Source organism: Phyllostomus discolor, chromosome 5, assembly GCF_004126475.2.
Source record: "Phyllostomus discolor isolate MPI-MPIP mPhyDis1 chromosome 5, mPhyDis1.pri.v3, whole genome shotgun sequence".
Classification (NCBI taxonomy): domain Eukaryota; kingdom Metazoa; phylum Chordata; class Mammalia; order Chiroptera; family Phyllostomidae; genus Phyllostomus; species Phyllostomus discolor.
Genome location: NC_040907.2, coordinates 68,287,423 through 68,314,712, shown reverse-complemented (window position 1 = coordinate 68,314,712; position 27,290 = coordinate 68,287,423). Strand labels below are relative to the sequence as shown.

The window sequence follows — 27,290 nt, the reverse complement described above, 5'->3', positions numbered from 1 at the left end:
CTGTGTGTATTATTCTGGGAAAGACCCTCAAGGATATTCATAATGTAAAGAAGTTAAAAATCAATAGATACTCTCTAAGGTCTTTTCCAAGTAATTCTAGAATACCATGACTTGAATCAACTTACCCAAATCAACTCAAAGTTTGGAATTCAGACTCTGGTGACCATAATATTCAGATCTTTTCAAAAGTCCCCACCCAACGAATATTGTCCCTGATCCCCTCATCTAATCCCCGCCACCAACCACTCTCTAGCCCTTTACCCACTTTATTTTCTTCCCTAGCACTGTGACATCATATCTGGTATTTGCTTATTGTTTAACTTCCCTCTTCTAGAATGTATGTACCATGCAAAAAGTGTTTTTTTTTTTTTCAGTGTTGGATTTATTCCCAGTGCCTGGCATGATGCCTGACAAATATGAAGTTCTCAGAAAAGTCACAATGTATTAATTTTTTTAAATCCACAGAATAAAGCACGACAGTAAAAAAACTCAAATACATAATTTTTCTTTTTAAAAAACCTGTCTAAGAGCCATGTACTATACTAAACATTTTATAAGCATGTCTATCTTACTTAATCTTCATATGATCACTTTAAGTCAAGTTTTCCAATTCTTAGGGCCTTCTAAAAAGTAACACATCTGGGAAAAAGAGCCACGCAGTATCTTGTAGAAAAAGTTGCTTCACCAAGTGCCAATCTTGTGGGGTTTGCTTAGACAAAGCCACGTATCCCGTTACAAACTCAGTTTCTACATTTGCATTGTGAGGATAATACATGCCCCATCTACTGTTGGTCATCAAGAGAATAAAAGTGAATATAAATGCTTTAGTAAGTGAGAAGTGATGTGCAAACGTATAATAGTAAGTGGTGTGGGGGTCCCTGTGAAGTATTTTGGGACAGATTTGCTGTAAGCTGTTGGGAGACGGCAAGAAAACAGGGGGCATCTGTAAAGTGTCCTTTCACACATGGGCAGAGCTTCCAGGGACCAGGAGGAGCCCAGTAAAGGCTCCCTACTCAGTAGGACGCTGGCTAGGCTTACTTCCTCTCCCTTCAGATTGCATTACTCCATAAAGAAAGATGTCCCCAAGGTAGTCGGGGACCAAACTTTTTGCTTGCTGTAATTCACAATCTTATCCTGGGAAGAAATTAGCATTTTTAAAAATATAAAATGCAAAAGAAATTTTTTTTTCAATGTGATTGAGACTTCTTAGAAACCACTCACTCACCCAGCTGTCAGTCAAGCATCTGGTGATCTTTACCAATGCTTCTTTTTTTTTTTGGTATCCAGTATAACAATGGGGGTAAAAAAAATATGTACAATTTCTAACTGTTCTAGAAGAGTTTGTTGATGTGTTCTTAAAATGGATGGTGGTAATTAAATCACTTTGGTATCAAGTTAGCTTCTTCTGGATATATATATATATATATATGAATGATATGCACTAACCATGCTCTTTCCCTTTTGAGGAAATCTTTAAATTGGTCTACTAGGGGCCTTTTCTCTTAGAGTTTATAACTAATTGGACTGAAAAGTTTTCTTTAGCAATTAACCAGTTTATCTGTAAACAGGGCTATGGAGTTTGGGATTTTGTTTGCTTGTTTGTTTTAGGAAGAGATACTCTGGAAGAATTCATTTCTAGATCATTGGCTCAAAGAATTTGCTTCGGAACACGGAGGTTCCTGTTGGTTCTTCCCAGTCATCTCCTTCCTCCCTTCTCACATTCATCCTTGCCCCACATTCTAAAAGCAAGGCAAACACCTCACTTGTCAGGAGTCTGCCCGTACTGCACTGTCTTGGGGAGTAAAAACTTTTAGGGCCTGATGAACAGGGCCATTCTGAAATACTTACAGGGTTATAGAGGTTAAGAAAGTGAATGACTTTCATGACTGAGAAACAAATCCTTTGGGGAGTCAGGAAAGTTTCCATTTCTTTGCTTGGAGCAACATGGAGGAAGATCTAATTAAGTTGTTAGTAGAAAACTGAAATTCACTTTTATGATCAGTCACTAGATCAATTTTGGCATACAACTCAGGAGTTTAAGAAATAAGGTGGAATTATACTGCCTTCATTTCCATATACTGATTTATGCAGAAAGATTTCTTAAGCAACTTACATTTAAAAAGCAGAAAGTAATTCACTGTATTTTTCGGACTATAAGATGCACCCCCCCACCAAATTTAGGAGGAATAATGGTTGTTAATGCTGCTGTTGCATTCTGTTTACATTTACATTGGTGAAATATTATGTTATTTATGTTATTAAATATTTTACCACATTTTTTGCTTCAAAAATTTTTTTCCTATTTCCCTTCTCTAAAAACTAGGTGCATCTTATGGTTCAAAAAATATGGGTAATATGGGGCCTAGCTTACTCTAGCAATAAGTAATATTTAGTTATAAATAAATAAACTGTTCTTAAGTCCCACGCACCTCACTGAGAGACAATTTCCCAATAAAATTTTACCTATGCTTAATAATGATTCATCAGAATTGTAATATACTTGTTCTAGTAAATTGTATACTAAAAAATTTATAATTCAATCTAAAAGAAATTTTATTTAACAGGACCATATTGTCACAAGAACTTTAAAAAATTAAAAGTATAGGTACTCTTGTGTGTCACAAGAGTATGACAATGTAATCAATGAAAGATTTTCAAACATAATAATTACTTTGGGATTAAGTTTTATAGGAGAAGAGGACAGAGGTGAGTCCCCTGAGGGAAACAACTATGCAAAATTCTAGGAGAATTTTTCCCCCCACTTTTCTAGGAGAGCTTGTTCATATGTTTTTTTTAAATGGATGGTATGACAGATGGAATCATTTTGGTATTAATTTAACTTCTATTGGGTATAAGAGTTTTTTATAAAAATCAATATTTATAATATCAGAAATGCCATCTTTTACAACTATTTAAAATCATGATAAAAATTAGATATTAACTTTTTAAATGTATAAGTAGAGAACATAGTTTTTTAAAAATACTTTTAGGGGATACTGGAAGAAAAACATTCAGAGACACTGTTCTATACTGTCTGAAAGCCAAGAGCTTGTGCTGACCACCTAACATTGGACCCCCAATGCAAAGGCAAAGCCAGGATTATTTCAGAAAAGGTCAGAAGCATCCCCCATAAATTGCCAAATCCAGAATTATGAACACAGTATATGTTCAATAAACACTAGCTCACTGACAAAATATTTTGGCTGTCCTTGATATCTATCAATAGCATAAATACAGCATGTCTTTCTACTTCTAACTTTCAAAGAGAGCTTTCAAATTTTAGTCAAATACCAGTCCAAAGTATGTTACTGAAACAAAGCCCTGGACTAGGTAATAAGTATAAAGAATTTCATACCCCAATTCTTCCCCAGATTTCCATTTGCATGCCAAGTATGAGGCCTGGCCCAGAAAACTCCAGAGATGAACAAAATAATCTTTATCATGAAGGAGGATCAAGGCGGAGGCAGAGCTGTTCCCTGGCAGAGATAGTATAATAGGAATACAGCCTCAGAGGCAGCACAGGGGAGGGGATGAGGAGCTCTTGGGGTTGGTAGGCAGAAGGGTATTGCCTACCACTCAAGAAGTTGGTCTTGAATGGCATTTCAGGGAAGGTAGGTGTGACTGAACTGATTTTTGAAAGATGGGCAGGTGTATGAAGAGGGGATACGAGCCCCCCAGAGAGCGGGAAGGAAAAAAACCGTGGAATGCAGCCATCTCCCTCCCTGTACTGAAAACAGTGTAGGAGGCTGGTGTGTGAGGATGTCATTACGCAGGCTGCATCCACAGTACATGCACTGATGATAAAGAAATGACGGGGGGCAAGGGGTGAAGCTGGAAAGCTATAGAAGCCAACAGAGGAAGACTTTATTATATGGCTCACCAAAGAGTTCGGACTTGGTCCTGTGGCAAAGAAAGTCATTAAAAGGTTATTAATCTGGGCAGTGATGGTATGAGATTTGCCTTTCAGGATGATTACTTTCCTGTGGAGTAGACCACAAATGGGGGGGTGGGGTGGAACATAGGAAAGACTACAAACTCAACTATTGGTTGGAAGACAATTAGCAGTAGTGATCTGGAAAAGACTCAAGACAGCAAAGGGGCTGTGTAGGGAAGGTGCTGATGGGAGAAACCTTAAGAATAGGGTCTCTGGACAAGTAGTTTACCAGCTGTATAAGGAGCAGTATGGGGTGGGGGGGTGGCGAATGGGGCAAAGACAAGCCTAGAATGAATCCTAGGTTTTTCTGGATCATGTAATTAGATAAATAGTATTGTTATTGCAAAATATGGAATCTATAGATGAATAGCCAGTTTGGGGGGAAAAAAAGAATCTTCAGTCTAATAATCCCAGGCCCTCACCTGTTCTATGAAGTGGGTACTGTAGGTACATATTATTAGCCCTGTTTTATTCTCAAGGGGGTAAAATTATTTGTCAATACCACAAGTAGCAGATTGGGAAGCTTACTATAAACCAGGCTTAAGAGCAGGGAGACAGGCCTGTGCTTTCACAGGACTTATATTCTAATTAACAGGGGGTAAAGGGAATAGAAAACAAGCAAGCACACAATAAAGCAATGTCTGAAAGACTATGATGGGGGCAGGTGTGGAGGGTATGGGGACTTCACCTGGGGTGGTCAGGGAAGGTATCTCTGAGGGTGACATCTGAGTTGACTCTTCATTGAGGAGAAGGAGGTCATCATACAAATTCCTAAGGAAAGACCATTCCAGGCAGAGAACAGCATTTGAGAAGTCCCTGAGGCAAGAACAAGCCTGGTGTGCCACTGAGGGAGGAATTCCAAATACGTGGCAAGTGGGGAGCAAGGACAGTCCCTGTGGCAAGGGCATTCGTGGGAGGGTGGAGGTGAGAGGTTTGTGGCACCTTAGGGTGGTGCTGGCGCAGCACAAACTCTCTTGGTGAAGCTGGGAACCTGAGCAGCAGGCACAGCACCGTGTGTCTGAGAAACTGCATCATGACTCACAGACACCTTTGGAAGACAAGTCACTGCTCAGCTGAGGATCGCCTATTTTGGCATTGAAATAGGTCCAGGAACAAACTCATTTTGTTTCGCTTAGAGAGATGCACTTTAAAACCCTTAGATGAACAGAATTCATCTTAAATTTATCTACTCAAAGCAAGAAACAACTTGCAGTCCAATGGCAGAGAGCTGTCCCCAAGGTTCAGTCATGCCCTCTCTCACTACGTAAAAGCAAAGCTTCCCAGCCGTCCTCCAAGGTTCGCAAAGGCAACATTCCCCCCCGGACACCCAATGAGCTGGGCTGGACAGGGCAAAGAGAAACAGCACCCCACTGTCAATGTGTGGAGCTGGGCTCCTGCCTCCGCAAAGCTGTAGGCCTTGAAGGGACTGGATGTCAGAGCTGCCCACTGGCCCTGAGACAGGCCATCGCAGGCACAGCTCTGGGACACACTGCCCACACTTCCTATCCTGTGGTCATTTTTCGCTACTGCTTTCTATAAGGGGCTACCAATCCTCCTGCCAACAGCCTTTCATAGGGCCCCCATTCAGCCAAATGGCTTCACACTCCATTTCCTAAGAGTGACGCACACCAAGCCTCTGACCCTCTATGAAAAGACCCTATTTCACTGCCAACTTTATCAGATGCATCTGCTTGGTGTATCAAAGAGCATTTATTTATATTCAAGTTTCCCAATATAACATGAATACATTAAATTATTCCTGAATTATGTAGCCCCTTTCAGATATCACATTGAGAAGATATATATTATATACACTCATTTTAAAGACAGCTCCACACATTACGAAATGCCTTTTCTACAAGGCTGTTGGAAACCTGTGGCATATTCTGGTCCCTGCCTCAGAGCAGGCACAGGGTCATGTCTAAGCTCATTTCAAACCACACTCCTGCACCCTCTCTTTACTTCTCAGCTCACTGGCCAATATTTTGTTCCTGAAGACTCCATTCAACCTCCAAGCCTAAGACATTTATTTGCACATGCTTTCATCGCACCTGGATGTCTACTTCCTAACAACAGTCACAGTGGCATTTTTTATTCACTTGCTGAATCCCCCAGTTATCTGCAACCTTCCTGATGGCAGGGAATGAAATTTCGTTACCACTGTATTCCCAGAACCTTGCACAGTGTCTGGCATATGTTAGGTGTTTAACAAATAGCTGATGAAAAGAATACTATGAAATATATTCAATTATGAAAATGTTTCAGCTTCAGAGAGTGTAATAGCCCTAAATCATTCCAATCAAGGCTGAGGAAGCATAAGGCTGAGCTATTCTCTTTTTGATTACAAAAATGCAAGAAAGATTTTGCTGTTATTTGGGTTTAAACTGATTATGGAGAAAATTATCAAAGAAGTTTGACTAACAATTTAATAACACTCATCTGCATATGTATGGAAATGACACTATTAAAACATTTTTTTTAATGGAATAAGTTCATTTTCAAAAAGCTTCACCCAGATTAGGCCAAATTAAAGAAGAAAAGCTACAACTTACTTTATCAGGCACAGTATTAAGTGCTCTATACATATTTTTAAATTTAATTTTCCTATCTTGTCATTACTCTCAGTTCACAGATGGGGAAAATTGAGGGTACAAGAGTCTAAGTTTTCACATTAAGTGGCAAAGCCAGAACTCATATCTGGGTCTATTCTATTCCAAGAGCCATATATATATATATATATATATATATATATATATATTATTTGTTTGTTTGAATCTAAGCCGTGTTTTAAACTAAGACATAAATGCTGACATTCAATAATAATGTGTTGCTCCCTCCCATGAAAGCATACAATCTGATACCACTGATTGGGCAAATGCCCAAGTATTTAACAAAGTGTATGGATGCCAATGGTGTTGCAAGAGAGAAATCAGGCAATTCATGAAAGAGGAATAAGGAGGAATATGAACTAACATTTATAGAAACTTTGTGTTATGCCAGATATTGTATTAGATGCTTTCATGTATAGTATTTCTTTTAATTCTAAGAATCCTGTGAGTTGGGTAGTATTAGTCAAGAAAAAGAGTTGTAGAGTAACCATGGTGTTTGGCTACCCAATGTTCATTCTCCCCTTCCTTCCTGAGGATATGAACTCCCCACATTTTAGCTGGGCATAAGGCTGTCTGCAGTGAGGGCAATATTACCATCTCTAGTTCAGCTAGGTGAGATCACATGACTAAGTTCTGGCCAATGAGATGTAACAAGAAGTGCTGGAGAGCATCAGGAAATTTCCTTGACAAAGGCTTTTGCCTTTCCTGTCTACTTCCCTTACTTCTTTCCTCCTTTCTACTACTTGGAACCTGGATGTGGTGGCTGCAGCTCCACCTAGGACCATGAGGATGAGGGCCTCACTTCATGTATAGTAGATGTAAGAGGTGAAACCAGCCTAGGTCTCAGAAGACTGTAATATCATCAGACCAGCCCTGGATTGTCTCTCTATTAACTTTTTTTTTTCAAGTATGTGAAAGAGAAACAAACATCACTTTGGTTAAGTCATTGTTCTTTGTGGTCTCTGTAACTGGCAGCTAATCTTAAGTAATCCAGCAACTCATCTGAACCCAGACATATCAGTGTGCAAAGTCCATGCTCTTAGGCAGAAGCCTGAAGAACTCCAGCTTACAATTTGCAATACATTGGGGGCAGGGTAGTATGAAAATGCTGCAAAGAAGTTTCACAGAGGAAGGTTTGAATATGCTCTCAAACTGGCATACCTGAGAAACAATCAGAAGGAATACCCTACTTGACAGTGAAGAATTTAGCCTTCATCAGAAGTGGGCAGAGGAAAATCACAAACACCTGCATGGTGCTGGAACCAGAAGAGAAATAGAAGTTGTGTAACTAGTAGCGTCTGTGAAAGCTGCTGCTGGCTGGGGAGGAGGCACTGTAGAATGGAGCCCTGGAAATGAACACAGGATGAGACAGACAAGTAGGGTTACAAGAAACACTGAAATTGAAGAAGTAGGAGATGAAGTTCAAAGATACAGTCTGAAAAAGGACAGGCAGAATCATGTGATCCATATCAAAGACAGCATAAAGGTCAAAAGGCAAAAGGAAAGACCAAGGTTGAAGCTCTGACAGCTTTTTATTCATTTCTTCTACCTAGTTCACAACAACACTGAAGTCAATTTAAATTATGTTGGAATGGAGTAGAATCCTAAATGAAAGCCAGGAAGTTTATTACTATCCTTTGCTGAATTTCTAAATGAACAGCAATGATACGAACTTAGAAGAGAAATTCAGTGACTGGAGTTAGGACTAATTTTATTTAAGATCTTAAATACCCAGAAAAGAAAGAAAAAAGAAAAGGCAGCAATATGAAAACAGACATGACATAAATAAGAATGCATTTGTAAGTAGTTAAAAAAATTCGGTGCTATAACTGGGCCTCCAAAATTCCTTTCTGAGTCTAAATTGCTCCAGGATTCTGTACTCTGGAGTCAGGACAGCAGGGAGAGACATGCTTCCCATATGAAAAGCAACGTACATCATTCCACCAAGTCTGGAATAACACAACAAATTCAGCATACAGTTGTTGCTGAAAATATCAGTGTAGAAGGATGCTGGAAAGGAGAACAAAAATAAAATCCAGAACTTCATCTTGAGAGACAGTAAATAAAAATCAGGGAATAGATTAAATAGGATATTTTAACATAGGTAACAAAAAATCAAAAAGGAACATAAAAATACTCATATGCCATCAAAAAAATTTAAATTAAAAAATAAAACTTTCTTTACAAATAAAAACTTTGGTTAAAGCAAGAATTTTCTAAATATTATAATATTTGCCCCCTTCAACTTCAGATAACAAAACAAAAAATCACCAATTTCAGGCTACTGCAGGAAAATAGCCACAGAGACTAAGAAAACTTGGAGGGATAATGGAATATTATTCAGGACTCAAAAGAAATGAGCTATCACTCCATGAAAAGGCATGGAGGAAACTTAAATGAGTATTATTAAGTGCAAAAAGGCTACAGAGTCTAATGACTTCAGGTATGTGACATTTTTGGAAAAGGCAAAACTATGGATATGGTCAACACATCAGTGGTTGCCAGAGGATGGGGGAGAGAGGGATGAATAGGTGGAAAACAGGATTTTTTTAGGGCCGTGATACTATATAGTATCATAATCTGATGATACTGCAATAGTGAATACATGTTATTATACATTTGTCCAAACCCACAGAATGTACGCCACCAAGAGTGAACCCTAACATATATACTATGGACTGTGGGTGATGATGACGTGTCGATACAGGTTCATCCATTGTAACAAAAGAACCACTCTGGTGGGGCATGTTGATAATGGGGTAGGCGATGCATGAGTGGAGGCAGAGGATGTATGGAAAGTCTCTGTACTTTACTCTCAATTTTGCTGTGAATCTAAAACTGCTCTAAAAAATAAAACCTATTAAATAAAAAAAAACTTGGAAGACCAGGTATCCTTTTCAAGTTATATTGATTAGAGGACCGTTTTCATTTTAATTATTGTTGCTTTCATTATGAGGATTCTGAAGAATTAAACCGCAGTGGTCTTTAAAAAGCAAATCTTAACAACTAGTCAAATGAAATCACTCCAGATGAAAAAATATTCATGTTAGGTTGGATATGTTGGAACACCTTTCCAACTGAAGAAAAACAGTAAGTTTCAAAGAATAGTAATTTTAATTCTAACACTGAGAATTGTCATTTTTTCTATAATAAACCATTTTGTGGGGATAGTAGGTATGAGAAAAGTGCCATGATTCAACTGTAGACTCAGTGACAACTCTGCCCCTTTCATTACCTGAACTAAGAGAATATCAGACCTATAAAGGCTTCTATTCTTAAATCACACTTGCCCAGTTACGGAAGAAATTAGCTGTCATGTTACATTCTCTTCAAGAATGAAGCTTTGAATAGGTATGCCACGGGCAAAGGAAAGTCACCTTGGCACCCTCAACTCAAAGAGCATTGGGGGTTCTCGGGGGTTCTCAGTGTACTGGAGTTGTTACACAATTATACTGTACTGCAGTTTGGCTTCTTTTGTGCGCTTCAAACCCCACATTTAGGTTTAGGAGACAAGTCAGTGTGACAAAGGCACATGCCATTTAATTTCTTCTTAGAGAGAGGTGAACAAATTTCCTATTTTAAGTTGGCTGCCCATTTGCAACTTAAAATTTTCAAACTGATATCTTTTTACAGAGTTTTAAAAAAAGTTTTTAGGCAAGGCAAACTTACTCAAGGAAGTTCACGCATAGGTTGTTTTTAAATGTAGGTTTGCTCTTTTCATGGGGTAGGTGGAAGGGGGTGCTAAGAAGGCGTCTTTCTGATCACAAATGTAATCTAAGGACAATCTATGGACTTTGGGGAGTCAGTTGAGGACACAGAGTAATGAGCCAACGACGTACCTTCTCCCTTCTGACCTCTCACCATCTGCTCAACTGCACCCCAGGAGGAGCAAACTCAGCTTTTCTCTCTACCAGGGTATTTGGTTGCCCCCTTCTCTAACAATCGAGAGCCAACACCATCAAATTGTTGGCAAACAACGAGTAACCAATGAGCATAAAATGTTTGTCAACAGCGCAATGGCAGAGGGCAAAAGAGAGCGACCAAACGCGTGCACCCTCCGGAGAGGTCTAATTACCTAGAGGGGAGACTTTAGCTTGGAAAACCAGAACCCTGCTCCCGCACCGCCGCAGGACTCACACTCAGGTGCAGCGCCCAGACCGCTGGGTAGAGAGGGGACCGCCTCGTTGCGGCGGTGGACAAGGGAGCAGAGGGCCGTGACTCATCTTTCTGGCCAAGCCTGCTGCCCTCAATCCTGGTTCGCAAGTGAGACGCGGACAGGTAACCGCACCTGTTCGGCGAACCCCACCTGCTGCGTCCCCTCCCGGCGTCCTCCTCCACCACCACCTGGTCGGCTCAGCTCCTCCACCGAGAGCCAGGGACGTCCCACTCCGACCTACCTGCGCGAATCCAGACCCGGGCGCCCGCGCTCCCTGCGGCGTCCACCCAGCGCCGCTCCCCGGGCGCGCAGGCGGCGCCCGGGCGCCCGCTCGCAGTCGGCTGCTGGCGGCTGCGGGCTCAGCGGGAAGCCCCAGCGCCGGCAGGCTCGCCGCCTCCGACCGGCTCCATTGTGACGCGACTCCTTTCGCTGGCCAATCGCGGCGCCGCGGCGCGAACCGCTGACTAAGTTCGCGGGTGGTGGAGGAGGGAACTGGGCGGAGGCTGGAGGCAGAGGCGGTCGCCGCGGGGTGGCGGTGGCAGTGGCAGTGGCCGAGGAGGAAGAGGAGGAAGAGGATGCGGCTGCTTCGGTAGCTGCTCCTGTTGTTAAATTTACAGCCGCCTTAGCCCAAGTGTTTGCCCAGCTTTGGGAGTGCGGGGGGCCAGTGACTCATCCCTCCCTGATGGAAACAAAGCGCAGCTGCCATAACCGGGGAGCGCGCCATGTGGCCGTCCCGGCCCGCTTTCTACAGCCTCTAGTCCGCCAGCAGCAGCGCGCAGCTACACGTCTCCCCAGGGAGGTGCGGGGGATGGGGGTGCTAGGAGCGGGGACTTTTCCAGAGACCGGAGGAAGAGGCGCGCGGTGCAGGGGACTTTGGAAGTACCGGATTTCCGTCGCCCCCCCCTCCCCCGGCCTTCTCACGAGTGCCTCCCCACCCTGCCCCGAGTAACTTGTGATTTACATAACGAGCGAGGGCCCTAAGGGAAAGCTCCGGTGGAGCACGCGGGAACCTAACCTCTTAGACACAGTTTCCTTATCTTTCTCTACGCTCGGTGCTTGGAAAGGCTGCAGGGCCCCAGCTTGTTGGGGAGAGTTTACAGCTGTAGCAAACTAGGCGACTTAAGTTAAAATTTTGGGCCTGCAGTCCCATCCATCTCTCAAATGTCTTTATCCTCGGGATGGGGGGAGAACAAAACAGTAGAGGGGCCATCCTATACTCATAACCAGCATTTAACTACCAATGTACTGCAGGGCTACCCCATCTACTGTCCCACCGTTTCCTTCTGCAGTTAAGTGGCCCTGCGTTTAAATAATGCAAAGCCACGAATTTGGGAAACTTAATATGTATTTTTATCATACACATTCTTCCCTACTCATTCCTATCTCAGATTTAATTCAGTGTTTTTGTACGAACTATATCACCTTCAATAATGATTCCACTAGACAACATTTGTATTTCTAAGTTGCTATGGCGTCCACGGTCCCCTTTTTTTTTTTTTTTTTTTTTTTTAATGTTTGTGCAGGGACCTCCCACAAGTAAATGAAGACTAACAAACGCTCAGCATTTGGGGCATATCTGATCAGTTTGTGTAAATGGGAGTAGAGAAAATGGCACAACTGAGTTATGTGAGACTGAGTTGTGTCCCACAAAGAGTGTTCAGATTAGACTATAATTGGAATTACCGGGAAAGGGATTAAGAAGGCTGTCTTCATGACACTGCTCTGTCATTTTCTTGCCCCTGCCATTCTGGGCTGGCAGCTGTCTTCTTAATGAGTCTTAGAGGAAAGGCTGAAAGAACCTTCATTTGGTCATTGACAGAGTTTATCGAGCTGACATGTGAGAGACCCTGTGTATTTACAGATCTGTTAGCTGATTTAGATTTGGGTTTGGTCCTTGGACAGGAAGATTAAAAAACACACAAATATGAAACAAGGAAAAAAGTGAGTGCTAGAAGAGCTACTAATTGTAAAGTCTTAACATTAAAAATTGAGAATGTCTAATTTTCTTTCTCTATATATCTTTGAATATTTGGAAAACAATGTTCTTTCCCCCCAAATCCATAAATAATGTATTCCTCTGTTACAGCAGTATCACTACCTGTGTGACTTGGGGTAGTTATTTAACCTTCTTGGGTGCCGGTCTCTTCATCTAAAGTAAAATCTTATAAACTAGACGATATGTTAAGATTCCAATTCCAATGATGGTTTGAATGAAAAAGTGACTTCCATGCTTGATAACCTAAGTCACCATTAGCGGGAAGTTAAAGTGATAAAATTCATTAAAACTGTATTAGGTATGTTGTTTACAACTGAATTTATTTTATTATAATTCTCATTTTAAAAATCACCCTTCATGGTAACAACATATTAATGATACCGAGAAAGTGGTGATATTGCTTCTGGGAATACTTCTCTGAAACTGTAACATCAAATAGATGTTTCTCTTCTTTCTTCTGTGAGGTTTCATATCAGCTCCTGCTTGCATTACAGTGAAGAGAAAGATAAATAACTTTAGATGCTGTTATGAGGCCATAAAGGAGAAGTGAATTTTAGTAACTACAAATTATTTGCATCTCAGGATAGGCCTTAGAGTGAGAAATGTAAAGTATTTGGCTTTTCACACCTGTGCTTAGTCAATCTCTTTGAAAATAGTACCTGTGGAGGACAACAGTAATAGCATAATCAATAAAATATATATATATAAAAGAAAATAGTACCTGTGGAATCTTGGAAAATATGCAGTCCATATATGAGTATCTGAAATTCTGTAAGGGATTCTCTGATCAATTTATTTTGGTAAAAATTCTAAAAGACTCCATCACTAGTTCCACAGAAAAATTCATTGAAGTCTGTAATAGTGATTCAAATTCCCACCATAGATATTAAACAAATACTATGTGTCCATCAATCTGCTTGACATCAGGAATGATATCAAAGAAGCATCAAACTTAGTCCTGGCCCTTAAGCTCAGCGGCTTACATGAACACACAGAAAACAATCACGCGCTGCTTACTCTTACAAATAAAGAGATTGGACAATGCAGCTGGTAATAGAAAAAGCCTTATGAAGAAAGGCAAACTTAAACTAAGTATTGAAAGAGAAGCAAGATTTGGGAAGACTAAATTCTATACCTTTGCTTTATCTGACCCCAGTATTGTCTAAAAATGATTGACCCATCCTTGGGACTCAATCTCTTTTTTGGTAAACTGAGAATCACTAGAAGAAGCAGTAAAACGATTTTATTTTCTACACATCCCATTGAGTAGAAAAAGAGCTACTGGGAGGGTCTTCACGTTCATGTGACAAAGGGATGACTGAACAGCATATGTGGCCTGTTTCGTCACCCAGTGACACAAGCAAAGTCACAAATAATAGAAATGAAAGGATCAGCACAATTTGGTCATCTGGTGGCTTAATTTCATGACTTTGGAATTACTTCATGACTTAATCCACATGAAGTAAACAACTAATACTCGGGTTTGGTACATCCCTTCCAAGGTGATTCTCTTGGTGAGGGCTAGGAACTTCTGAGTGACATGATTGAGCTATGCTTCAGGTGCCTGCTTCAATAAGAATTTAGTTTTCTCTGAGTCTTAAGAAGATTTTTATGATTAATGGAAGAGAGAATATTATCTAATGTTAACAGTTCTTTTCCAATTATTTTAAAAATTATTTATGATAATGAAAAATTCTCTACTTCTTTAAATTAAACATTTAAAGTCTACAGTGTATAAAAGAAAGCACTGGGGATCTGACAGAGGGGAGGAGTATGCCAAAATAAATATAGCAATTCATTTACTTAAAGATATAGTATGCTCTCGTCGGAAGGCATATCCAGAAAGCATGCAGCACCTTAAAGGGAAGATGAGGTGAGTGGGCCATGTAGAACTGGAAAAGAATCATACTGAACATGGGTCTGAGGATGTTTGGCTACCTTTAAGTTTCTAAATTAAAATATTACTTTTAAATAGTGTCTCAGCAACATGGTTCAAGTTTGTTAGTTCTACTTCGATGTCAGTTCAGAAGAAAATAACAGAAGTCATTCACAGTTTTGCATTCTCAGAAAGTTTGCCAGAATCCCCCTGATTCAGCTGTGTAAGATCGAGCACATCATCACTGATAAGGAATTTTATTTATTTTTGGCCCCTTGACCATGTTTTTTTACCCTTTTCAATCTCTGGGTTGCAGACATTTCATATGAGCTTTCCTAGGGCCTGGGGGAAAGCTCTGAGAATGATCCCTGAGCGCAGTGGTGAGAATTCTCAGAACAGGATGAGTAAGATACTGCACATGTGTTTGGAATAACGTAGTTTGGCTTAGAAAGCCAAACTGTAATTGTGTAAGCAGACCAGCTGTGCATTTCTGTGTGGGTTGATCTGTTATCATGGTCGCAGTCTGAAACTTTCATGACTAGTTGCCCCATGTTCTCATCACCCACCACGCTGATGGCCCCTCTGCTTTAAGTATACACTGCCCCTTCCCCATGAGACAGGTGCTAGGCAGATGACCTTCAGCCTCTTCTCCGAAGGAGAAGCACCAATTTCTGCGGCAGGGTGCCTGACCTCCCCAGCTGATCTGGGAAGTTGTCCAAATATTTCTTTGAAAGTTCCCAATGCCTCGCATTAAGAGAATATATACTGTCATCTGGGTCACATATTGGAATCCACCACACGGTAGCCAGCTGGTTATTGACTCATGTCCATGAAAAAGAGGTGACTTCTAAGAAAATATCCACATGTGAAGCCAGACTGAAAGCATAGAATTAAAGCAGAGCTGGTGTTCCTCAGCTTCTGCAAAGTGGTCTGATGAGTTCTGCTAGTGACTAAGGCAATGCTTGCTGGGGTCCCTGTGAGGATGCAATCTGTGTTCCCTGAATGATGTTGCAATCTGGGCAAGAGGTTTCCCAGTGCTGGTTTCTGAGGCTCCTCATACTTAACCCTTTCATTTCTTTGGTTCTGAGTAACCCAGGTCCAGCAACAGCCAGACCTTGATTTTCCCCTCAGCAACTATTGTGTGTGCATGTGTGTCTCTGTGTGTGTTTCTTGGCCTGTTATAAAACTAACTATTAATTATAATTACACACCGAATGCTAAACTTTAATACTCATCAAACCTGATTTGCTAAGAGCAGGAGCTAATACACCTATGGTTTATCAAGAATTTTAAAAATCAAAATGTTTTTTTAAGAAGATCTTTCCTTCTCTTTTTAAAGATTTTATTTATTTTTAGAGAGGGAAGGGAGGGAGAAAGAGAGAGAGAGAAATATTAATGTGTGGTTGCTGGGGGCTGTGGCCTGCAACCCAGATATGTGGCCTGACTGGGAATTGAACCTGCGACACTTTGGTTCGCAGCCTGAGTTCAATCCACTGAGCTACACCAGCCAGGGCTAAAAATCAAAATGTTTTAAAAGAACACGATCCAGATTATTTTAGAGTTGGAGAAGAAATAGATATGTGCCAGGAAGAGCACTGGACTTGGAGTCGTGAGTTCTAATGGTACAGGCATGAGCTTCGATTTTCCAATGTGTTTATCTATCCTGGACTACATAGGAGAAGAAGACAGATGTAGTTCATGTTTCAGAAGTCTCCGACTTTATTTTATTTTACCCATTTATTTATCGTACAAAAAAATATTTATTCTATGCATTCTATGTGCAAAACACTGTACTGGGTTGGGGAAATACACTGGCCCATGTGGTGAATGTGGCCTTTGCCCTTCTGTGGTCCACAGTCTGTCAGCATTCCTTCAGAGAGTGTCAGGCTCGACTTGATAAGTCAATGAGGACTAACTAACCAAATGTCAGCCTGTCGCCACAACACCATCCTCTTTGGCTTTGCCTTCTGATTCCTAATGCAGATGTTGCAGAAACCCCCCTGTGGGTCTATCACTCTATGCTTCTTTTGCCCGCCACTGATAAAATGGTGGCTCTCGGTGCTGGAGGTTTGGTAAAAAGGAAAGGAACTATTTATTCAAAAGTTATACAAGCTCAGAATAATGGTGGAATGTTGCCATTAAATTGCAAACTCCTATAAAAAACCCACAAACAGACACACACACAGTCCTGCCTCCCTTGCCAAACCAGGCTAGTCAGGGGTACCTTATCTCAGGAAAAGAAAATAGAAGTCTGTAGCTTGGCTCGGCTCCCGTTCTTAATCCCAAACTGCATCCTCATGGTGGGCGGGTGGGAGTCCTCCTGCATCCTTTCAAACCACGTGGCCAAGACCAAGTACTGCTGCTATAGGGCCAAGAGGCTTCTCCTTCCCTAGCCATATGGTCAAGAGCCTTGCATGGTTGCTGCATCCTGTTTTTCTGCTTCTTTCTAAGCTGTGTGGTCAGGACAGCCCCGTCTCCACTCCCAAACTGCATGCTTAAGCCCCAGCATAGCTGCCACGCCTGCATTTAAATCCTGGCTTGGTGCTTCTCCGTAATCCCATTTCCAACTCCTCCCATACTGGGTTACATCTGCTGGTAGTCTGGTTTCTTCTGCTTTCTCAGTTTCGATTGTTAGTGCTGGCAATGGTGGCCCTATGATGTAGGAGCTGCCTCCAAGACATGCTGGTAGGTGCAGGAAACCCCTCTAGCTACATCGCATCACAGGTTACAGTCACACCCATCTCCCTGGCTCTGAGCAGGCACAGCTTTCTAACAGTACTAAAACACTGGCCAAGTTCTTCAGATATGCAAAGTAGCGCTCACTGGCCTGCTCCACTTCCCTCATCCCCCAAGTGATTGCTATGGGGGTTTTCTCCCTTTGGGGGACCTCCAGCTCAGCACCCTGTTATGCAGACACACCTTTCAATTACCTGCTTATTCTACTAACTTATCTCTGAAAACTTAATTACGTTCCAATTCACGACCTTTACCAAATTGTGTTGTATGGATCATATAAAAGCAATAAAACACTTGCCCTCAAGAAGCTTAAAGTCTTTAAAACTTAAATAAAAAAGGAGGTAAATATGTAGCCACATATGTGAGCAAATATGGGGGCCCAGTAGAATTCCCTAATACAGAATATTGACGTGGTTCAAAGCCCATGACTCAAATATGCTTTACAATAGCTTAATACAACCTGATTACTTTAACAAAAAGGGCAATAAAATAATAAACTAAATGTTCTTTATCTCATTACAAAGTTGAGGGCAAAGGTAGATGGGTCTTACACTGATAGACATGAAAGTGGGTTCAGGTGGCTAAGACTCCTCAGAGAACTTGAGACCCGATGAGTGAATTAAAGAATTTAGGGCTTCACAGAAAGCCCCTTGTTATGATGAGTTGAATAGCTTTTGGTGGCTGACGACAACCTCTGTATAGGTAGGAGAGCTACAGGCAGCTTGATTACAAATAAAGATAAGGGGGAAGCATCCTGGAGGATGAAAATAGATATATAGGTGAGTGGAAATTTTACAACTTTATCTTCATCCTTGAATGAACTCAATTGTCAAATAAAATTCCTGGACACATTTAATTTACTTAAGAATTCAATGAACAGATATAATGTTTTGCTATTTAGGGTCCTCAAGGACAAAAAGATGTATGCATTCTGATGAAATACATTAATAGGCCACTCAAATAACATATTACAGTCATTTCTAAACAATATTCACTTTCATCTATAGTCTGTATACGCAAGAGTGATGCCATCTATTAGCAGTCCCTAGTCTTATGGAGTTACTTTGTTAAACTTCCTGAAGCTCAGCCATCGCTCAGAGGCAAGTAGGTGGAAAAGGGCAGTTGGCTGACTGCAGATCCCTAACATGCTGTGGAGGAGGCTGTGAGAGTGTGGACCTTAGGAGGGCAAAGGATACTCCCATCTCATGGACTAGTGCATCACCAAAACCAGTACAGTGTTGTGCACATAGTAGCACAGAATAAATTTTGCAAAATGATGAAAAATGAAATAAAATGAAATCTCTGAGACTTTAGAAACACACAGCTTCTCCACATTGTTTATACCAATGTCAACTCAAGATTAAAACCCCAGGTTTGTTTACTTTATGTTTCACAGTTTAACACGACCTTGAAACTGAAAAAGTCAGCATTTGTGCTCTCTGGCACTACCAGAACCAATAAGTAGAGACAAGGATTGAATCTTTATGGGAATTTTATTCAGTTGCTAGTGGTCTGAGAAGATGGGGGTTATGTGCCTTCGAAAACCATCTTAACCCAAACATTTTATAAGGAGAAGAAAGAGTAGGTAAGGAGTTTGGAAAAGGTTAATTGGATAAGAGTTGCAATCAAGAGGTGATTTTCCTAGTACTTCTTTATTTGTTGATCAAAAATTCTTTATCTGCATCACTGACCTTCCCTCCCTGGAACACAATGGCTCAGACACCAAGTCCAACTCTTGCAGAGCCCCTGGGGCACAAAGGGTGAGTTGCTTGTTGACCTCCTGTAGTCCTGTAGGTTATGCATTCCAGTTACTGGAGTAACAGCTTTCCACGTGCATTAATCACTTAAGCCTATCAGCTGAGGCTAAAATCCTTAACTCTTGAGTTCCTCTACCATTCTTACTTGATGAAAGAATCAACAAATTTAAAAGACTGGGATTTGGAGGTGGGGAGAAGTACATGGTGGTGAGTAAAGAAGACAAGGGAATTACACTAAAGTGGTAACATTTCTCAGTGTTAGCTTAAAATTAATTATTATAAAAATTATTATAAGATTACTTACTGTATTTCTTATGGCTGTGGGTATATTAATCTCCACTTTCTGGTAACATACATCCACATTGTAATTGGGCCTTTTTTTTCCCAACTCGAAAAACTTATGACTTTGAAGTGTTCCAGTATCTTGAGATTTCTTTGATACTTCTTTATTCTAAGTTGTTTTTTTAAATAATCGATGTCAATGTCTGTCTAGTTTTTAAACATTTTTTAAAGATTTTATTTATTTATTTTTAGAGAGGGAAGGGAGGGAGAGAGAGAGAGAGAGAGAGAGAGAGAGAGAGAGAGAGAGAGAGAGAGAGAAACATCAATGTGCGGTTGCTGGGGGCCATGGCCTGCAACCTAGGCATGTACCCTGACCAGGAATGGAACCTGCGATGCCTGGTTCGCAGCCCATGCTCAATCCACTGAGCTACGCCAGCCAGGGCACTTCTTTATTCTAAGTTTTAATTGCAGTTTACATTTAATATTATTTTGCATTAGTTTCAGATATACAGCATAGTCATTAGACAATCATATACTTTAAAAAGTGTCCCTCCTTTAATATTTCAAGTACCCACCTGGCACCATACTTAGTTATTACAATATTGTGTTTTTTTAAGATTTTATTTACTTATTTTTAGATAGAGGGGAAGGAAAGGAGAGAGGGAGAGAAACATCAATGTGTGGTTGCTTTCATGTGCCCCCAGTTGGGGACCCAGCCCACAACCCAGGCATGTGCCCCGACTGGGAATTGAATCGGTGACCCTTTGTTTTGCAGGCCCCAGCTCAATCCACTGAGTCACATCAGCCAGAACTACAATATTGTTGACTATATTCCCTATACCATACTTGACATCCCCATGACACTTTTGTAACTACCAATATATACTTATTAATCCCCACAACTTTTTTAATCCAATCCCCTAATTCCTCCCCCTTTTGTCTACCATTAGCCTATTTTCTGCATTTATGAATCTGTTTCAATTTTGTTTGTTTGTTTGTTTTGTTCTTTATATTACATATGTGGCTGAAATCATATGGCATTTGTGTTTCTCTGACTTACTTATTTCACTTAGCATAACATCTTCTAGGTCCACCCATGCTATCACAAATGGTCAGATTTCATTCTTATTTAAGGCTGAGCGATATTCCATTGTACATGTGTAACACCTCTTCTTTATCTGTTATTTATTGATGAGCACTTGGTTGCCTCCATATCTTGGCTATTGTAAATAACGCTACAGTGAATATAGTGGTGCATATATTCTTTTGAATAAGTATTTTGGATTTCTTTGAATATGTACCCAGAAGTGAATACTAGGTCATAAGGGAGTCCTGTTTTTAATTTTTTGAGGAACTTCCATACTGTTTTCTATCTTTTTAAAAATATTGTTTTACTTAATTTTTTTTAGAGAAAGGAGAAGGGAGGGAGAAAGAGAGGGAGAGAAACATTGATGTGAGAGAGAAACTTCAATTAGTTGCCTTTTGTACATGTTGCATGTATGTATCCCTACCAGGGACCAAACCCACAACCTAGGCATTTGCCCTGATTGGGAATCAAACTGGTGACCTTTCATTTTGTGGAAGGATACCCAACCCACTGAGCCACACCAGTCAGGGCCCTCCATACTGTTTTCCATAGTGGCTGCACTAATCTGTATTCCCACCAACAGTGCACGAGAGTTCCTTTTACTTCGCATCCTCACCACACTTTTTGGTTGATTTATTGATGATAGCCATTCTGAGAGGTGTGAGGTAGTGATATCTCATTGTGGTTTTAACTTGAATTTCTCTGAAGATTAGTGATATTGAGCATCTCTTCATATGTCTATTGGCTATCTCTATGTCCTCTTTGGAGAAGTATCTATTCAAGTCTTCTGCCTACTTGTTAATTGGATCTTTTCTTTTTCTTTTTTGATGGTGAGTTGTACATGTTCTTTGTACATTTTGGATATTAACCCCTTATCAGATGTGTCACTAGTGAATATGTTCTCCCATTCAATGAGTTGCCTTTTCAGTTTTTTTATGGTTTCTTTTGCTGTGCAAAACATTTTTAGTTTAATGTAGTCCCATTGATTTATTTTTTTCTACCATTTCTCTTGCATGATGAGATATATCAGAAAGAAATATTGCTAAGAGAAATGTCAGAGATTTTACTGTATATATGTTTTCTAGGAGTTTTATGATTTTGCATCTTATGTTTGTCTTTAATCTATCTGGAATTTATTCTGTATGTTGTTAGAAGGTGGTATAGTTTAATTTTTTGCATATATCTCCAATTATTTATCCCCAACACAATTTATTTAATAGTCTGTCTTTACCCCATTGTATGTTCTTGACTCCTCTTTCAAATATTAATTGACTGTGTAAGCATGAGTTTATTTCTGGGCTCTCTGCTCTGTTCCATTGACCTATGTGTCTGTTTTTTCTTCCAATACCATGCTTTCTTCACTTCTATAGCCTTATAGTGTAGTTTGATATCATATAGTGTGATGCCTCCAACTTTGTTGTTCTTTCTCAAGATTGCAGTGGCTACTCAGGGTTTTTTGTGGTTGTATATAAATTTTTGGAATATTTATTCTAGTTTTGTGAAATGTCCCATTGGTATCTCAACAGGAATTGCATTGAATCTATAGATTGCATTGGGTAGTATGGAAATTTTAAGGATGTTAATTCTTCATATCCATGAGCACCATATATGCTTCCACTTATTTGTATCTTCTTCAGTTTCTTTCTTGATGTAGATTCAAACCTGGCACTAGTGCTACATCTGAGGCCACTCAGCAACATTCTCAGAGTACACCAAAGTGATCTGCCACCCTCCAGGTGCCCTGGGACCTTTGTGATGAGGTGGAGTCTCGGAGAGTCATCAGGGTGAGACCATCAGAATTTATCAGGTCGAAACAGAACAAGATTTGGCTGTGTTTAGGGAGGACTCTGCACAGGAATGGGTGTTGCCAGTTGAGCAAGTGAGGGAAATATGGCCCCCACCCACGAACCACACTGCTTAGTTTTTCCCAGAGTCTGCCCGAGTTTCCTGGAGAGTCTTCTGCACCAATTACCAGGCTTGCCACAGCCCGCTGACAATGTTGCTCAAGCTTGGCTGGAAGGGCCACTGGGAGTGGGGAGGGTGGAGCTAGTGGTTCTCTTGTGGTGGCACAAGTGGATCTTCTGTGGGGGATGGGGTGCTACTGCTCTGGCACTGGGGGACTGGGTGCTGCTGGTCTGGCACTGGGGGGCTATGCCCTGCTGCTCTTGCACATGGCTCGGGTGGGAGGAGCAAACTGCCACTGCCCCAGAGTCGTACAAACTCAATCTCTGACCCTCTATAACTTAGCCATTAAGATCCCTTCAACAAAGTCTACACCACAGGTTCAGGCAGCAGACTCTTTTGCAGGGCATGAGTTCAGCAGGGTGGGTGACAGGGAGTTGGGAGGGTGTGCAGGGGGTGAGAAATGACCCTCGCCCTAGAGCCATACAAGACAGTCTTTATCTTTGTATCTCTGACACTCCCTGAGTCTGACTGGGTTGCCTCAAGAGCCTTCCAAGAAAGTCTGCACTGCATGCCCAGGATGGCCATAGCCTGCAGACCCCTCTGTAGTGTGATCTTGGAAGGACAAGGCCACAGGGAGTCAGGAGTGTGGGGCTACTGCATTCCCACCTGGATGGAAGTGCTGGACCCAGGAAAGATGTTGTCTGTGGGTGGTGTCTTGGAGAAAGGCTCAGCAAAGGGACATTGATGGCTGTCCCTCTAGCTCTCTCCCAGAAGCCATGCAAACCAGTCTTTCCCTGTTTGACATCAGTCTGCCCTGAGGCTTCTTAATTCTGCCGAGGCTCAGGGTGATTGGCTGCAAATGTGATGCTGTGCACTGTTTTTTTAAGAGGGCATCTGGGTTTCTAGTAATCTCCTGTCTCACCCTGGTGGGTGGAATCCCCACTGATTTTCACAACCTGATGGTATGTAGGCTCCTTTTCCTGCCACTGGTGCTTTGGAGGCTGAGCCTGGTGTGGGATTGAGACCCCCCCGCCCTCCCTGCTCCTCAGGGGGGTACCTTTGCAGCTGAGATATTCCTCTGGATTCTTAACCACTGCATGAGGATGTAGGGCCAGAACTTTTTGCATCTCCAGTCTGGATGTGGCTTCTTCTGTAAATCCTTGGTTATAAGACTTCTGTTCAGCCCATCTTCAGTTTGTTATTCAGGCTGATTGTCTTATAATTTATTTGCAATTTTTTCTTTGATAATTCTTAAGGAGAGAATTGGCTTTGGAGATGCTGGAAACCATGATAACTAGCATAAAATAACAAGCAAGTATAAAGACATGAGTCAGAAAATTATGACTACTTTGAAAAATAGCTACCTAAATATAGCAAAATGCCTAAAAATATGGATTCTGGAACAAGACTATGTGGGTTCAAATCTTGGCTTTGTCCTTATGAGCTATTTTATTTTGTTATTAGTTAATGTTTCTGTGTATTAGTTTTCTATTTGAAAAAATGAGTGTAGTAAGGATTAAATGAATAATACAGTTAGAACAGATCCTGATACATAGTGAGTCATGTGTTAATCTTAGTTCTTATTATGATCTGGAGTAAATCACTTATCCACTCTGCGTTTAGTGTTTCTATGTATAAAATGAGAGGCTATATTATTTCTAAGCACCTCCTGAACTTACTATTTTCAACTAAGAATACACACACACACACACACACATATGTTTATGTGGTTAGAGATAGAGAAGTGGACGATTAGTTATTAAATGCTCCCCTCGATTGATGGAAAAAGAGGCTATTGGGAGATGGAGGTACACCTCTTCATTAAACTCTAAATTCCTTGAGGGTAGGAAGTATATCTTTTCTTCTTTGGCATACCGAGAACTAACATGGTACCTGGGGATAGAGCATGCTCAATAAACTATTAATGAATGTGGAATAAATGCCCTTATGTCTTATGTTCCAAGGTGTGTGGGAATAGGATAGGATGATACATGCTCCTTAAACCTTTTCTAGCTTTAAAGCTACTTAAACAAAATATTAAAAAAACATTACTGCTCTCTACTGGAGATACTCATAGTTGATTGGGTTCTTGATGGCCGATTCTGATTTGAGTTCAGAGGGACTTTAGAGATAAGATGTGGCAGATAGTTTTTTGTGTTGCAACTACAGTTATGGCATTGAGGATGATGTAATTCAAACTCATAGGCCAAGTCTCATTTCTTTGACTTCTATTTCTGCCCTTTTGTGAAGCACTTGTGCCTGTACAAATTTTGTATTCTTTTTCTTTCATTGTAAATAAAAAGAGAGGGACAACATTTATTAAGATATCAATGTTAAATATGTGAAAAAACAAGCCACAGAATTATAGAAAATACTTGCAAATTATATACCTCATAAAGGATTTGCATCCAGAATATATAAAAATATAACTCAATAATAATAACAAAATAATCCAAATATAAAATAGGCAGAATATTTGAATTGACAGTTCCCCCCCCAAAAAAAAAAAATTTATACAAATGGACAATAAGCACATGAAAAGATGCTCAAAATCATTAGTCATTAAATAAATGTATATAAAGTCCAGGCTGGTGTGGCTCAGTGGATTGAGTGCCTACCTGTGAACTGAAAGGTTGCTGTTTCAAGTCCCAGTCAGGGCACGTGCCTGGGTTGCAGGCCAGGTCCCCAGTTGGGTGAATGCAATAGACAACTGATCAATGTATCTCTCGTGCATTGATATTTCTCTCCATCTCTTTCTCCCTCCCTTCCCCTTTCTCTAAAAATAATTAATAAAATCTTTGGGGAAAAAAAAGAAGTGCAGATCAAAACTACAGGAGATGCTACTTCAAATTTATTAGAATGATTAAAATAAAAAGGCAATGATAAGTCTCAGTGAGAATGTGGAGATTTTGAAACTTTTATGACATTGTTGATGGGGTTGTAAAATGCTATATTCACTTTGAAAAACAGCTTGGTAGTTTCTGAAAGTGTTGAACATAGAATTGACCCAGCGTATGGGCACAAAAAACCCTGTACACAAATGTTATTATTCATAATAACCAAAAGCTAGAAACAGGCTGAATGACCATTAACTGATGAGTGGATAAACAAATTGTGATCTATACAGTGGGAGTTTTTTTTTCAGCCATAAAAAGTAATGAAGTATTGAACCCTGGCTGGTGTGGCTCAGTGGATTGAGTGGTGGTCTGCAAACCAAAGAGTTGCTGGTTTGATTCCCAGTTAAGGCACATGCAGGGGTTGTGGGCCAGGTCCCCAGCTGGGGGCATGAAAGAGGCAACCACACATTGATGTTTCTCTCCCTCTTTTTCTCTCTCCCTTCCACTCTCTCTAAAAGTCAATAAATAAAGTCTTTAAAAAAAAGTAATGAAGTGTTGATCAATGCTACAACATAAACCTTGGAAATATGCTAAGTAAGAGAAACCAGTCATAAACGGTCACATATTGTATGATTCTATTTCTAGGAAATGCCTAGAATAGAATGTAAATTTTGTGTGCAAATTTACACACAAAAACATAAACTAGTGGTTTCCAGTGTTAGGGATGAAGGAAGGGGCAGAGAGCAAGTGCTAGTGGATACAGAATTCTTTTTAGGGAGATAAAAATATTCTGATAATAGATAGTAATGATGGTTGCACAACTCTGAATATACAACTCCCCCCATTGAATTGCACACTTTAAAAAGGTGAACTTTATTCATTACATTTCAATGTAGCTGCTATTAAAAAAATGAATGCCCTCTAAATATGAGGTCTGTCCAGAAAAAGTCCAGCCTTTGTTAGTATAATGAGAACAGTTTGAGTGACATTGCTATAACCTGGCAGCAAAGGAGAGTGGACTGGAATGCACATGTGTGAACAATGATGACTTCATTGTACTAGTCAGTGGGGGTGGTAGACGTCATTGAATGAGCATGTGTACTGTGTGGCCATGACATTCAAAATGACTGAGCGAGTAGAACAACGAATCTGTATCAAATTTTGTGTTAAGCTTGAAGGTTCCTCCATGGAAACTATTAGGATGATTCAGAAGGTTGTAGCTATGGGCAATTGGTGATTGGCAGATTCATTAAGACAATGTGCCTACTTGTGTATCACATCTTGTGCAGAAGTGAAACATCAAATAACCCAGGCCACACAGCCCCCCTACAGCCCAGATTTGGTGCCCTGCAACTTCTGTCTTTTCCCAAAACTAAAATCACCTTTGAAAGGGAAGAGATTTCAGACTGTTGATGAGATTCAGAAGAATACGATGGAGCAGCTAATGGTGATTGGGGGAACTTTGTGAGGTCCCAAGGTGCCTACTTTGAAGAGGACTGAGGTGTCATTGTCTTATGTACAATGTTTATTGTATCTTTTTCAATAAATTTCTCTATTTTTTATAGCACATTCATTGCTGGATATTTTCTGGACAGACCTCCTATACCTCATTCAACCCTGGCTGGTATGGCTCAGTGGACTGAGTGCTGGCCTGTGAACTGAAAGGTTGCTGGTTCAATTCCCAGTTAGGGCACATGCGTGGGTGCAGGTCAGGTTCCCAGCTGGGGGCCTGTGAGAGACAACCAATCAACGTATATCAATGTTTCTCTCCATCTCTTTCTCCCTCCTTTCTCCTCTAAAAATAAATAAATAAAACCTTTAAAATAAATAAATAAATACACCTGATTCCAATAAACATAAGATAAAATTTCAGGGTTTGGTGGATCTTTTGAACCTGAACTTTGACATATAAATATCTTCTGGAGAGCCAAGCCTGTTAAGTGATTTCTGTTTTTTTTTTTTTCTTTTTGTTTTCAGCTAAAGAAATAATCTGAACTTGTGTTTGTATAACATCAAAAGTAATCTAGCCAGTTAGTTTGATTTATTGATTTTATATATTTTGGTCTTTAATTAGGTAGACTATTAGATATATTAATTAATAAAAATAAAAAGTAT

General features: G+C 40.5%; 1 protein-coding gene and 1 long non-coding RNA gene across 2 annotated transcripts in view; one reads left to right on the top strand and one right to left on the bottom strand.

Annotated features, from left to right (window-relative positions):
* Positions 1-11,119, bottom strand: part of LRRC8B (leucine rich repeat containing 8 VRAC subunit B) — a 74,864-nt gene extending 63,745 nt beyond the window's left edge. Inside the window, exon 1 of the mRNA XM_028511594.2 lies at positions 10,941-11,119. The gene's annotated coding sequence lies outside the window, so the exon portion shown is untranslated. The remainder of the gene's footprint in view (positions 1-10,940) is intronic.
* LOC118500679 lies at positions 7,386-26,758 on the top strand. The gene is made up of 3 exons (XR_004903256.1): positions 7,386-7,396; positions 22,310-22,312; positions 26,497-26,758. It is a non-coding gene; the product is annotated as an uncharacterized LOC118500679 (long non-coding RNA).
* The last annotated feature ends 532 nt before the right edge of the window (positions 26,759-27,290 follow it).